At 38.7% G+C, this 15573-nt stretch overlaps 1 pseudogene across 1 annotated transcript; it reads left to right on the top strand.

The window, feature by feature from the left end:
- Nucleotides 1-4067: 4067 nt before the first annotated feature.
- LOC116530333 lies at nucleotides 4068-4586 on the top strand (annotated as a pseudogene). The gene has a single exon (XR_004259947.1). The product of XR_004259947.1 is annotated as a 40S ribosomal protein S20 pseudogene (transcript).
- The last annotated feature ends 10987 nt before the right edge of the window (nucleotides 4587-15573 follow it).

Genomic DNA, 15573 nt, shown 5'->3' with positions numbered 1-15573 from the left:
AAGTACACTGCTGAGTTCTTCTCCACTCTTTGTATGAATAGGGTAAATTCTTAAGATAATTTTTTAAATACTTTAAATGTAACTAAGCCTCAGAGGTCATGGTGGCACACATCTGTAGCTTCTGCTACTCAGGAGGCTGAAGCAGGAGAAACACTGGAGCCCAGAAGTTTGAGTCCAACCTGGGCAACATACAAGATTCTGTCTCTATTAGAGCCAAACCTCAATTTTAGCCATCCTAGGATGACTGCTCTGTTCCCATTTCTGCCCTTACTATTCAGCATTGTAACTCCTACTTCATTTGTCTATTTCTACCTCTAGACTGTGAGCTGCTCCAAGGGAGGGGACTTAGCCATGTCTCTTTGTCTCCAGAACCATCTTATAGTCCTAGTACCCAGCATGGTCCCAGGCATATGGCAGGGGTCTGTAAAATATTTGTTCAATAACTGGCAAAGAAGAATGCAGGTAGTACTTGCCATGAGCCCTGGGTGATACTCTGAGATGTGCTGGCTTCAGATGTAATCCAGCAAATTCCCAGCTGTGGCTGGTATGGGGAGAAACTCCTGCTTAGGAAAAGCAGCGGGAAAGCTAAAGGGGACTTTGTCATGCAGCTTAGATACTAGCTCAGCCACAGTGGGATAAAGGGCCAAGCAGGCTCTTGGCATCCCTGATTCCCAGCCTTGGCTCTTGGATGGCATTTCTGGCTTTTCCTTAGACCAGAAGACAGCCCATTGTGCTAAAGAAAGAGACACAGGCCTGGAAATATTCACCACAAACTGACTGAAGAGACCTTGGACCTGGAGTGAATGTTGGTGGTAGCCAGGTGGTACTTGCCATGGGGAGAGAGTCCTCTACTTCTAGACTGTGAGCTTCTCCAAGGGAGGGGACTTAGCCAAGATCTCTTTGTCTCCAGAACCATCTTATATTCCTAGCACCCAGCATGGTCCCAGGCGTATGGAAAGGGGAGGGAAGACTGGGAAGGACTTTGTCTTGTGGCTTGAGTACCAGCTCAGCAGCAGTGGAATACAGCACCAGGCAGATTCCTAAAGAAATTCAAAATAACACAGAGAAGAAATTAAGAATTCTATCAGATAAACTTTTAAAAGAGATTGAAATAAGTCAAAAGAATTAAGTAGAAATTCTTGAGCTGAGAAAAATGCAATTGACATACAGAAGAATGCATCAGACTTTATTAAGAGTAGAATTAATCAAGCAGAGGAACAATTAGTGACCTTGAAGACAGGCTATTTGAAAATACACAGCGGAATCAAAAGAAAAAAGAATAAAAAAGAATGCAGTATGTCTATAAGATTTAGAAAATAGCCTCAAAGGGGCAAATTGAAGAGACATTGGCTGTAAGGAGAAGGTAGAGAAAGAGATAGGGGTAGAAAGCTTATTCAAAGGGATAACCTTTGACAAGAGAACTTCCCAAATCTAATTAATATCCCTGTACAAGAAGGTTATATGTTCTATATAAAAGCAGATTTAACCCAAGGAAGGCCACCTCAAGACATTTAATAATCAAACTCCCAAAGGTTAAGAATAAAGAAAGGATCCTAAAAATGAGTGAGAGAAAAGAAACAAATAACACACAATAGACCTCCAAAACATCTGGCAGCAGACTTTTCAGTGGAAATCTTATAGGCCAGGAGAGAGTGGCATGATATATTGAAAGCACTGAAGGAAAAAATAAACTTCTACCCTAGAATAGCATATCTGGCAAAAATATCCTTCAAACATGAAGAAGAAATAAAGATGTTCCCAGATAAACAAATGTTGAAATATTTAATCAACATCAGATCAAATGCTAAAGGGAGTTCCTCAATCTGAAAGAAAAGAACATTAACGAGCAATCTGAAATCATATGAAGGCACAAAACTCAACGGTAATAGTAAGTACTCAGAAAAACACAGAATATCATCACATTCTAATTGTGGTATGTAAACTATTCCTATCTTGAGTAGAAAGACAAAAAATGAACCAATCAAAAATAATAACTACATAACTTTTCAACACCTAACAATACAATAAAATATAAACAGAAATAACAAAGTTAAAAAGCAGAGTAATAAAGTTGAAGTGTAGAAATTTTATTAGTTTTGTTTGTTTATGCAATCAGTGTTGTCATCGGTTTAAAATAATGAGTTATAAGATATTATTTCCAAACTCTCTGGTAACCTCAAATCAAAAAACATAAAACAGAAAAACACACAAAAAAGCAAGAAATTAAAACATACCACCAGAGAAAATTATCTTCACTAAAAGGAAGACAGGATGGAAGGAAAGAAGGAAGAGAAGGCCACAAATCAACCAGAAAATAATAACAAAATGGCAGGCATAAGTTCTCACTTATCTATAGTAACCTTTAATGTAAATGGACTAAAATCTCCAATCAAAAGTTATACAGTGGCTGAATGGATTAAAAAAACACCAACTCTTAATGATCTGTTGCATACAAAAAACATATTTCATCTATATAAACTGAAAATAAAGGGATGAAGAACATATAGTCCATGAAAATGGAAACCAAAAAAGGAGCAGAAGTAGCTATGTTTATATCATACTAAATAGATTTAGAGACAAAGAAGGTTATTATATAATGATAAAGGTATCAATTTAACAAGAGTATAGAAAATTGTAAGTATATATACACTCAGCACTGAAGCACCTAGATATATAAAGCAAATATTATTAGAGCTAAACAGAGAGATAATCTTCAATACAATACAATCTGGAGATTTTAACATCCCACTTTCAGCATTGGACAGATCATCCAGACAGAAAATCAACAAACGTTGGACTTTATGTGTGCTCTAGACCAAATGGAGCTAATAGATACTTATAGAATATTTTATCCAATGACTGCAGAATACACATTTTTCTCCTCAGCACCTGTATCATTCTCAAGGATAGACCACATATTGGGTCACAAAACAAGTCTTAAAACATTAAAAAAAAAACAAACCCTGAAATAATATCAAGCATCTTCTCTGATCACAATGGAATAAAACTAGAAATTAATAACAAGAGAAATTCTGGAAACTATACAAATGCATGGAAATTAAACAATATGATCCTTATTACCACTGGGTCAATGAAGAAATTAAGAAAGAAATTGAAGGACAAAACTATATGATCATTTCAATTGATGCTGAAAAATAATTTGATAAAATTCAATATCCCTTCGAATAAAAATCCTTTAAAAACTGAGTACAGAAGTAATATACCTCAATATAATAAAAGCCATATATTACAGACCCACAGGTAGTATCAGACTGCATGGGGAAAAGCTGAAAGCCCTTCCTCTAAGATCTGAAACAAGACAAATATACCCACTCTCACCACTGTTATTCAACATAGTACTGGAAGTCCTAGCTAGAGAAATCAGACAAGAGAAAGAAGTAAAGGGCATCAAAATTTGAAGGAAGAAGTTAAATTATCTTTGTTGGCAGAGGATTTGAAAAAAACATAAATACTCCACCAAAAAGCTATTAGAACTGAATCAATAAAGTTGTAGGATACAAAGTCAACATACAAAAATCAGTAGCATTTCTATATGCCAATAATGAGCAATCTGAAAAAGAAAAAGAAAGTAATCCCATTTTCAATAGATAGAAATAAAATCAAATACCAGGAATTAGCAAAGAAGTGAAAGATCTCTGCAATTAAAACTATAAAACACTGATGACAGAAAATGAAGAGGACACCAAAAAATGGAAACATACTCCATGTTCATGAATTGGAAGAATCAATATCATTAAAATGTTCATATTATGCAAAGCAATCTACAGATTCAATGCAATCCCAATCAAAATGCCAATGACATTGTTCACGGAAATAGAAAATATGAAATGACAAAAGACCCAGAATAGCCAAAGCTATCATGAGCAAAAAGTACAAAGCTGGAGGAATCTCATTACCTGACTTCAAATTATACTACAGAGGTATAGTAATCAAGACAGCATGGTACTGGCATAAAAGCAGACATGGAACAGAATAGAGAAACAAATCCACACATTTACAGTGAACTCATTTTTAACAAAGGTGCCAAGAATACACACTGGAGCTCTTTGAGGAAGACGCGGTCGTAGCTGTTGTGGATCCTTAGTCCGCACACTCCTGTTCCTGACTCACCGCTGTTCGCTCTTGCCGAGGAACAAGTCGGTCAGGAAGCCGCGCAGCAGCCATGCCTTTTGAGGATACCGGAAAAACACCCGTGGAGCCGGAGGTGGCAATTCACCGAATTCGAATCACTCTAACAAGCCGCAACGTAAAATCGCTGGAGAAGGTGTGTGCTGACTTGATCAGAGGAGCAAAGGAAAAGAATCTGAAAGTGAAAGGACCAGTTCGAATGCCTACGAAGACTTTGAGAATCACTACAAGAAAAACACCTTGTGGTGAAGGTTCTAAAACATGGGATCGTTTCCAGATGAGAATCCACAAGCGACTCATTGACTTGCACAGTCCTTCAGAGATTGTTAAGCAGATTACTTCCATCAGTATTGAGCCAGGAGTTGAGGTGGAAGTCACCATTGCAGATGCTTAAGTCGGTTATTTTAATAAATTGATTACCAATTGTTAAAAAAAAATACACACTGGAGAAAGGACAGTCTCTTTAATAAATGGTGCTGAGAAAACTGGTTATCCATATGCAGAAAAATGAAACTAGACCCCATCTCTTACCATGTACAAAAATCAAATCCCAGTAGATTAAAGACTTAAGTCTAAAACATCAAACTATAAAAGACTAAAAAAAAACATTGGGAAAACTCTCCAGGACATTGGTCTGGCAAAGATTTCTTTAGTAATACTCCACAAGCACAGGCAACCAAAGCAAAAAGGGACAAATGGGATTGCATCAAGCTAAAAAGTTTCTGCATAGCAAAGGAGACAATCAACAAAGTAAAGAGACAGCCCACAGAATGGGAGAAAATATTTGCAAACTATCCATCTGACAAGGGATTAAGAACCAGAATCTATAAGGAGCTCAAACAACTCTAAAGGAACAAAATATAATAATCCAATTAGAAAATGGGCAAGAGATCTGAAAAGACATTTCTTAAAAGAAGACTTACAATGGCAAACAGGTATGTGAAAATGTGCTCAACGTCACTGATCATCAGAGAAATGCAAATCAAAACTGCAATGAGATATCCTCATTTGACCCCATTTAAAATGGCTTTTGTCAGGAAAAACTAAGAATAGAACTGCCATATGATCCAGCAATTCCACTGTTATATACTCAAAAGGAAGGAAATGGATATATCAGACAGATATCTGACTCTCATGTTTATTGAAGCACTGTTCGCCATAGCCAAGATTTGGAAGCAACCTGTGTCCATCAACAGATGAATTGGTAAAGGAAATATGGTACATACACAATGGAATACCATTCAGCCATATAAAAACAATGAGATCCTGTTATTTGCAATAGCATGAATGAAACTGCAGATCATTATGTGAGGTGAAATAAGCCAGGCACAGAAAGACAAACTTTATATGTTCTCACTTATTTTTGGGAGCTAAAAATTAAAGCAATGGAATGCATAAATATAGAGAATAGAATGATGATACCAGAGGTGATAAGGATAATGGGGCGATGGGAAGTTGGAATGGTTAATGTGCACAAAAAATAGATAGAATAAATATGATCTATATTTGATAGCAGAACAGAGTGACTATAGTCAACAATAATTTATTATACATTTTACAATAACTAAAATGGTAGAATTGGATTATTTGTAACACAAGGAAAGGATAAATGCTTGAGGTGATGGATACCGCATATACCCTGATACGATTGTTACACATTGTATGTCTATATCAAAATATCTCATGTTCCCCATAAATACATATACCTACAATATATCCACAAAAATTAAAAATTAAAAACTTTATATAATAAAACTGTGGGGTTTCAATAGTCTGTTATCTTTGTATAATCTGTGAAATGTCAATGTTTTAATCAGAGTTCTTTCTGCAAATAATTTTTTCAATAAAGAAGACAGAGAGTCAAAGGAGGGGTAAGTTTAAAAATAGAGATGTTCAAGGTATCTGGGGGAGAAAGGGCATTACAGTGTGAAGAGGCATCTGTGATTGTTGACTATAAGTGAACAACATGCAAATTTAATGCAAGTTACATGCAAACCAGAGTCTATCACTCTCAGTAGACAGCCCATTCAGGTGCTTTCTGTAACAGGACTGTTTTAGCATAATAGCTTCAGTAATCATAATCTTTGCAAAACTGTAGTCAATATAATACTTTTTCAATGGGACCTGGGGAATGATACCTAATTTAAAATGAAGTCCATCAAACAAAAGACAAAATGCATTAATTTAATTGATGTGTGGGCTGGAGCCTGTGAATAGAGTAGGCAGTTCCCACCAAAGCTGAGGTACCCTGGCACTATTCATTTGGGGACCACACGTGCAGGATAACAAGCCTCCTTACAATGGTGTGCCAGTGTTTCCTCACCCGGGCACACACAGAGATGGGAGCACAGCAATGACTACCCTGTCTCTGGCCTCCTGCTGGGTTTGCCAACAATGGTGATGCTTGGTACCAGCTGCAAGGCCCTGAGATGCTGAGAAGAGACCACCACATTTCCTGTGGATGGAAAAACAATCTGCAGATGTCAATGGCCAAGTCACCACCAACCTAGACTGGATTTCAACATAATCTACAAACCCCCTAAATCAGCCTTTCAAAGAGTGACACTTCTTACATAACAGCCATTCTTTGAACAGCATGTTTATTAAGCAAATCTAATATAAAGATCTGTTTCTCATTTGGCCTGATTGGACCTTCAGGAAAAGCCAGGGGATACATTAAAGCTGAAATTATCTTAGGGCCCAGAATAAAATACTCAATATGCTTAGTATAAGGAATAATGTACCATATTTACAATTAAAAATTTTTTTAGATTATGCATTCTTTTAAATATTTCCACATGAAACTGGAAAATGAGGACAAAATGTATTATGCTGTGGCTTGACAAAGAAAGAGTGGCTGTGTGTCTCTGCAGGGCTCCTGGATTAACAACCCCAACAGAACTGATGTCAATTCAGATAAACACAAAGTCATTTCAATCAAATGCTTTATCTGATTATCTCTTTTCAATGAATTAACTGGTTGCTTGATAAAAATGCTCAAAGGGATCCAATATTTTATTCTTAGGAGATATAAGCGTCTTCATTAATAGTTTTTTTTAAACTGCTCAGTATATCTTTAGGTAAAATATACTACCATGACCACCACCACTTCCCTTAAAAAAATTCACAAACTTTTCCACCATTTTACTTCAATTGTTCAATTCAACAGCATTATGAAGCTAAATGCCTGGCACTGTATGATCAACATTTGATTTAAGTAAGCGATAAGAAAGGGAATTAAAATAAAATATATTGCAGGACAAACCATTCCCTTCTACAACTCAAGAAAAATTTTTTATGTTGACCCATAAAATAGAATCTTTTGCCTTTTCTGGGTGTTGGGAAGAAGAGCTTTTTCCTTCTCTCTCATTCCTGTCATCATCTTTGCCCAAGAGAAATGACCTACTCAGTTAGTGGACTGGGATTATGAAGCATGAACTGGGGGTGCAGAGCACAGCCTCTGTCTCTCTGTATCTTTAAGTCCCTGTCATTCAGAATGGCCTGAACCAGGACAAACACATTCTCTGCTCCAACATGTAGGAAGTGGCCTGCCCCTGGGAGGGAGACTCTACCTGAGAAGGTCCAGCCCTGCCAGAAACCACATGAGTAAACTCTGTTTGGGGACAAGAAATCAGGAAGGCTGTCTGGCCACAGATTGATGTTGTGATGTCTAATCAGGTTTCTTCTATCTTTCCGTTTATTCCAAACTCAGAAAAGGGCATTATTTATGGCCCCTCACAGAAATCTAACACGTTTATACTCTAATCGTCTATTTGACCATTTTATATGTTGTTTCCTCATTTTACTTTCTAATTTTGGCACATTAATCCTAAATACAGGAATAGGAAACCCTTGTATATCTACAAATAGTGACATGTTGGTAAACATTCAGTAACCACCTTTCTAGAAAGAAAAGGCCATAGTCTATAGTACTTGATTATTTCTGTGGTGTGAATACTTCTAATATGGTCAGTTGCAAGCAGCCAATGTGAAGTCATTGAATACAATGTGAGGAAGAGAGGCACACACACATTCCTCACAAGTGTGATAGTTGTCTGAATCAAAATGAAGTCACTTGTATCAAGCCCTGACAAATGGAGCTGGGGAGGTCCATGAAAGAGGGTTCTCTTGTACATATGCTTGATAACAAGAACTATCACAAAAGACTACAAAAACCACAACCTTGCACAAAAACCACTGCAACCTCACACACACACAAAATATATATTTCTGTGAGTACATCTGTTCAGCAAATGCCTGTCCAACCTTGGAATGACACTACCTTTGTTATTGCTGATTCTTGTAGCCAAGAACAATTGATTTAAAACAGTTCTATAGTCCTCCTCATTCTTCCTTTAAAAATCCTTATCTTCCCTTACTTCTCGGAATATGCACATAGTTTACTATGACATATGTATTTTCATTACAATGCCCATTCCCAAATAAATATTTTCTTTTAGAGAGACTCCATCTCTGTTTGATAATAATCGTAACAAAGCCAATACTAACCAGCTATGGCACACCACTATCTATAAAGTATGCTGAATTTCTGTTCTTTTTTGAAAACTAAATTTCAAGAATTATTATGTGTCTTGGTCAGTTTTGTGCTGCTACAAAACAATAACATAGACTGACTGGGTAATTTATAAAGACCAGAAATTTATTTTCTAACATTTCTAGAGGCTGGGAAGGCCAACAGCAAGGTGCCAGCACCTGGTGAGGACCTACTTACTGCATTTTCACATGGCAGAAGACAGAAGAGCAAGAAAGGATAAATGTGCCCTCACATGGCAGAAAAGTAGAAGGGAGAGAACTGATTCCCGCAAGCCCATTTTATAATGATATTAATCCATTCATGAGGGTAGAGCCCTCATGATATAAACATCTCCCATTAGGCCCCACCTCCCAACACTGTTGCATTGGGGATTAAGTTTTCAACACATGAATTTAAGGGACACACTCACACCATAGCACTGTGCCACTTTTATAAACCATCTACCATTTCATCATCTACTAAAACTAATAAGTGAATATCACACTTACTATCAAGCTATCTATTAAAGAAGAAGAATCACTCACTTCCAGTTCAAATAACATCATTAGTTGAAAAATATGTCCCTTCTTCCCCACATTTTTTATTTCTGCTTTCTCTTTCTTCTACAAATCAGACTGTTAGCCTGTTAGTAGTAGCAGCAGAAACTATCTTGTGAAGGACTGTGCATGGCAGCTTTAGAGTTGTTGACAACAACGTTCAGTAAAAATAAAAGTTGAAATACATTGAGAGGCATTCATACTTGTGAAATCTCCTAGTTATGAACTCCTGAAGTTTAAACAGAGTATGGTGTATTGGAAAGAATAGACTTGCAAGTGAGACAGACCTGGATTTGAATCCTAGCCCTGATGTGTACTGGCTGTGCTGTCCTGGAAAGGAGTGGTTAGCTGCAAATACAGTCTCTCCCTTCACTGAGAAAATGACCCTGGGAAAGAAAGAAGGAAAGAAGAAAAAAAATAAACTGGTCAAATTTCCTTGTAAAATGTCATAGCAAACTTCCAGGCAAACATACTAATACTATTTGTAGTAGGAGAGTTCTTATGAATGAAATGCTTTCAGCAGAATGAACTTGTTTAGGACTGATTGCTAGGGTGATCAAATCTGGAATTTATGGATTTATAAAATGTATATCCCTAAACAATTTCATTAAGCTATTTAAGAATTAGAGTATAAAATGGGGATATTTCATGAAAGAAACGGCTGTCTTCTGTGCAAGCGATAGGACTGCATACATCACTTAGAGAACTTGTTTGTTAATCACGGCCAGAAGTAGTTAGGAACACAGCAAGAAATGACCTGGGGAGCTTTGTTGGTGATCCTAGACTTCTATGGCTTTATCTGTGCCTTGAAGTTGTGTGTCCTTGAAACTACAGTCATATATTACTTAACATCGGGAATACAGTCTAAGGAATGTGCCATTAGGCAATTTCATTGTTGTGCAAACATCATAGAGTCCACTTCCACAAACCTAGCTGGTTTAGCTTACTTAGTACACATGTAGGCGATATGGTACAGCCTATTGCTTCTAGACTACAAACTGGTACAATATGTAACTATAATGAATACTGTAGGCAATTGTAACACCACAATTAAGTATTTGTGTGCCTAAACATATCTAAACAAAGAAAAGGTACTGTAAAAATACACTGTTCTAATCTTATGGGGCCACTATCATATATGTGGTTGGACCTTGACTGAAGTGTCATTATGCAATGCATGGCTGTTATAGTAAATCTTGCTACTATGTAAGATCTCTGATCCATGTGAGTCTGATTCGATCATCTGATCCTTTGTGTTATCCAATGCCCTTAGCAAATTAGTTAATACTTTGGCCATCAGTCCTCTCATCTGTAAAATGGGAAAAATTATGCTTATCTCTCATAACTGTTGAAAGAATAAACCAGATAAGATGCAGAAAGCAACTAAATCATAGCAAAGGACAGTAACTGTCACTTATATCCTCTACCCCTGACCTTCCACTAATGAAATAATGTTTTTAACTTTATGTGTGGAGCCACCACTATTTATTTACTTTATTACAAAGTATCTCCAGAGAGAGAGGGAAGGGTGTTAATTACACAAATGAGTGGAACATGTCAACTCTCTTTCACGTACTTCCTACCCCCCAGATTATATAAAAACTCAATGGAGTGCCAATTATAAACATTCTTTTTCTTTCTCTAAAGAGAAAACCCTAAAACATACCAACAAGATTTAAAACTTTTTAAAATTATTAAAGTAGGTTTCTGGATTAAAGCTTTTTCTAGTGTAACTAAAATTTTCTAATGACAAAGATGCTTTGGTAATAGTCAAATAAACTTTTTTTCCCCTAAGCATTTATTCAAGTATTTATTAAGCACCTACTACATGGCAGGTATGTGCAAGACCCTGAGAAAATGGAAGTAAACAGAACAACATGGTCCCTATCCTTTTATGTAGCACATACATCCCAGTAGAGAATCCATCTTTAAATAAGTATTACACAAATAGATTTTTTACTACAAATCCTACTTATTCCTGAAACAAGAAAGTATAGACAGTACAAGAGAGAAAATAGATAGACTGTTTTAGATTGGGGGCTCAAACAAAATGGCCTTTAATCCAAGAAGGTAGTATGACACAATGGGGAACTCCTGGGTTGGTGTTCAGAAGCTCTCCAACCACATCCTGGCTCTGCCACCTGCAAACTATGCTCCTGGACAAATTTCTTAAGTTATTTAAGCTTCAGCCTTCTTCTCTTTAAAATGGTAATAAGAGCACTTAGGTCACAAAAGGTTGTTATAAGGTTTAATGAAATAATACATGCAAATAATGTATAAGACTGTACATATTATTTCCCAAGGTTTCCCCTAGTCTTGTCAGCCTAAAAAGGTCAGAGAAAAATATCTTCTAATTTAATGAGTTTATTGGGGTGTAAGCAAAGAGGATCATAATCCAGAATACACAGCTATAGAAAGCCACATATGCAGGTGAAGAGGTGGGGATAAGGGAAGCTTTTATTGGCAAAAAGAAGTTCAAATAAGCTGTTTGGAAAGAGAGCTCATTGGTTGCTGAAGCTCAAAGCCAGACTTGGCATCACTTCACTGGAAGAGATGCAGATAATGGGTAAAGTTTTCTTTTATTTTCTTTTTTTTTTTTGAGACAGAGTCTCACTCCATCGCCAGGCACCAGGCTGGAGTGTGGTGGCACGGTCTTGGCTCACTGCAACCTCCATCTCCCGGGTTCAAGCAATTCTCCTGCCTCAGCCTCCCAAATAGCTGGGACTACAGGCATACACCACCACGCCCAGCTAATTTTTGTATTTTTAGTAGAGACGGGGTTTCACCATGTTGGCCAGGATGGTCTCGATCTCTTGATCTCGTGATCCACCTGCCTTGGCCTCCGAAAGTGCTGGAATTACAGGTGTGAGCCACTGAGCCCAGCCAAAGTTTTCTTTTAAGAGCATTTTATCTGAACTGCTGCAGTCCTAAACAATGTCTAGTGAGAAACCTGGTCATAGAAATATGTGCATATGTACAAAATGTAGATCATGAAAAGCATAAGATGTGTGAAAGACGAGAAGGAATTTCTCATGGAATTATTTTAGAAAGTGCTTAAGACAGTTTGATCTCTGACACACAAGCACAGGCCCTCCTCCTTCATGCTTTCCTGACTGGAACTTGTTTGGTTCTGACAAAAGTGACTTTATCCTGGTATCTGCAAATTTCACATCCTCTAGTGTCCTCAAGTGGCTTCTTAGATGGCCCAAAGCCCCACTAGTGCAGCCCATCATACCTGCCTCCAGGAGCAGCTCAATATATTTTGGTCATTTCCTAAGCGCCTTCTCTACTGCTAAAATTTACAGTCTCTTATCCATTCCTTTACTCCCCAATCTTCATGTAGTTGAATCAACTTGAACTAGATAAACTGGTGTCAAAAAATGAGATGTGTCACAATCACAAGTAACATAAGTGCTTTGCAAATGGGATATTAAAAACCCTAATATGAAGACTGACTCGTGAAAATTTTGAACACTCAGGGCAGAAGGGATCAGTTATTAAACTGAGGAACTATTTAGTACTCCCAAAATTCCAGCATGAAGTGGTATCCCACACATCCTAGTCTCTCTTGTATTTCTTGACTGATATGGTTTGGCTGTGTCCCCATCCAAATTTATCTTGAATCGTAGCTCCAATAATCCTCATGTGCATGGGAGGGACCCGGTGGGAGGTAATTGAATCATGGGGACAGGTTTTTCACATGCTGTTCTCATAATAATGAATAAGTCTCATGAAATTGATGGATGTATAAAAGGCAATTCCCCCTACATATGCTCTCTTGCCTATTGCCATGTAAGATGTTCCTTTGCTCCTCCTTTGCCTTTCACCATGATTGTGAGGCCTCCCCAACCATGTGAAACTGTGGGTCCATTAAGCCTGTTTTAATTTATAAATTACCCAGTAATGCATATATCTTTTTTAGCATCCTGAGAACAGACAAATATGGTAAATTGGTACCAGGTAGTGAGGCACTGCTGTAAAGATACTAAAAAATGTGGAAGCAACTTTGGAACTGGGTAACGGCAGAGGTTGGAACAGTTTGGAAGGCTCAGAAAAAGATAGAAAAATGTGGGAAAGTTTGGAACTTCCTAGAAACTTGGAGGGCTCAGAAGACAGAAAGATGTGGGAAAGATCGGAACTTCCTAGAGATTTGTTGCATGGCTTTGACCAAAATGCTTATAATGATATAGACAATCAGGTCCAGGCTGAGGTGGTCTCAGATAGAGATGAGGAACTTGTTGGGAACTGGAGTAAAGGTCACTCTTGCTATATAAAGAGACTGGAGAGGCAGATCCAAGATGGCTGAATAGAAACAGCTCTGGAGTGCAGTTCCCAGCAAGAACAATGCAGAGGGTGAGTGATCACCATATTTCCAAATGAGTTATTGCTGCCCACAGACCAGGAGATTCCTGGGCTGAAAAAGTGCCAGGAGTTTCCAGGATGGCTGTTTCAGCCGATGCAGCAGGTCTCTGCACAAAAACTCGCACAAATCTGGGCAGCCATTTCAACTGGCTCCTGGAATGCCTGGAAGACAGAGCCACCCATTCAACTGAAATAAAGGAGGGTTGAAATAGGGAGGCAGGTGATCTGGCTCACTGGGTCCCAGTGCCACAAAGACCAGGAATCTGAAATGCTCTGGATTGAGAGTTTCATAGCAAGCGCAGCTGGACCTGGGATGGTCCAGCTCTGCAGCGGGAAGGGTGTCCGCCATTACTGAGGCAGTCTACCACTACTGAGGCAGTCCGCCATTACCGAGGCAGTCTGCCATTACCAAGGCAGTCCACCATTACCGAGGCAGTCAGCCATTACCGAGGCAATTCGCCATTACTGAGGCAATCCGCCATTACAGAGGCAGTCCACCATTACTGAGACAGAACGCCATTACCAAGGCAGACCACCATTACCAAAGCAGTTCTAATTATACCTCTATAAACAAAATCACAAGGAAGTTCTCATAGCACCTGGGCAGAGCCCACGGCAGCTCAGCCATGCCTCTGTTGGCAGACTGTGACTAGGCTACCTCACAGCTGGGCAGGGTATCTCTGAAAAAAGGCAGCAGCATGTCAGGAACTTATAAATAAAGCCCCACCTTCCCAGGACAGAGCACCTGGGAAAAAAAGTCAGTTATGAGTTCCGCTGCAGCAGACTTAAACATACCTGCCCAGCAGCTCTGAATGGAACAATGGAGCTGACAGCTCAGCACCTGAGCTCTAATAAGGGTCAGGCAACTCAAGCAGCTCCCTCTAGCAGCTCCCTGACCCCCATATATCCAAAGAGACATCTCATAAAGGAGAGCTCAGGTGGATATCCAGCAGGTATCCTTCTGGGATGAAGATACCAGAAGAGGAAACTGGCAGAAACCCTTACTGTTTTGCAGCCACTGCAGGTGATCCCCAGGCAAGCAGTGTCTGGAGTGGACCTCTAGCAGTCCTACAGCAGAGCGGCCTGACTGTTAGAAGGAACCTCATCAGCAACAAAAAGGATGTCAACTCAAGATACCCCATACATAAGTCACCAACTACAAAGACCACAGGCAGATAAATCCACAAAGATGGGAAGAAACCAGCGCAAAAAGGATGAAATCACCCAAAACCAGAATGCCTCTCCTCCTCCAAGGGATCACAACTCTTCACGAGCAAGGGAACAAGGCCAGATGGAGAATGAGTCTCATGAATTGACAGAAACAGGCTCCAGAAGATGGGTAACAACAAACTTCTCTGAGCTAAAAGAACGTGTTCTAACCCAATGCAAAGAAATGAAGAACCTTGAAAAAAGGTTTGATGGAATGCTAATAAGAATAAACAGCCTAGAGAAGAATATAAATGACCTGATGGAGCTGAAAAACACAACATGAGAATTTCATGACACAAGCTTCAATAGCCAAATTGACCAAGCAGAAGAAAGGGTATCAGAGATTGAAGATCAACTCAATGAAATAAAATGAGAAGGCAAGATTAGAGAAAAAAGAGTGAAATGAACAAAGCCTCCAAGAAATATGGGATTATGTGAAAAGACCTAATCTACATTTGATAGGTGTAACTGAATGTGATGGAGAGAATGAATCCAAGCTGGAAAACACTCTTCAGGATATTATCCAGGAGAGCTTCCCCAACCTAGCAAGGCAGGTCAATATTTAAGTCCAGGAAATACAGAGAACACCACAAAGATATTCCTCAAGGAGAGCAACCCCAAGGCACATAATCGTCAGATTCACCAGGGTTGAAATGAAGAAAAAATGCTATGGGCAGCCAGAGAGAAAGGTTGGGTTACCACAAAGCGAAGCCCATCAGACTCACAGCTGATCTCTGGGCAGAAACCCTACAAGCCAGAAGA

This window comes from Sapajus apella, unplaced genomic scaffold (genome assembly GCF_009761245.1).
Source record: "Sapajus apella isolate SASKATOON/1434 unplaced genomic scaffold, GSC_monkey_1.0 scaffold66, whole genome shotgun sequence".
In the NCBI taxonomy this organism is placed as follows: Eukaryota; Metazoa; Chordata; class Mammalia; order Primates; family Cebidae; genus Sapajus; species Sapajus apella.
The sequence above is the reverse complement of the archived record's forward strand: the minus strand, read 5'-3'. Positions and strand labels throughout refer to the sequence as shown.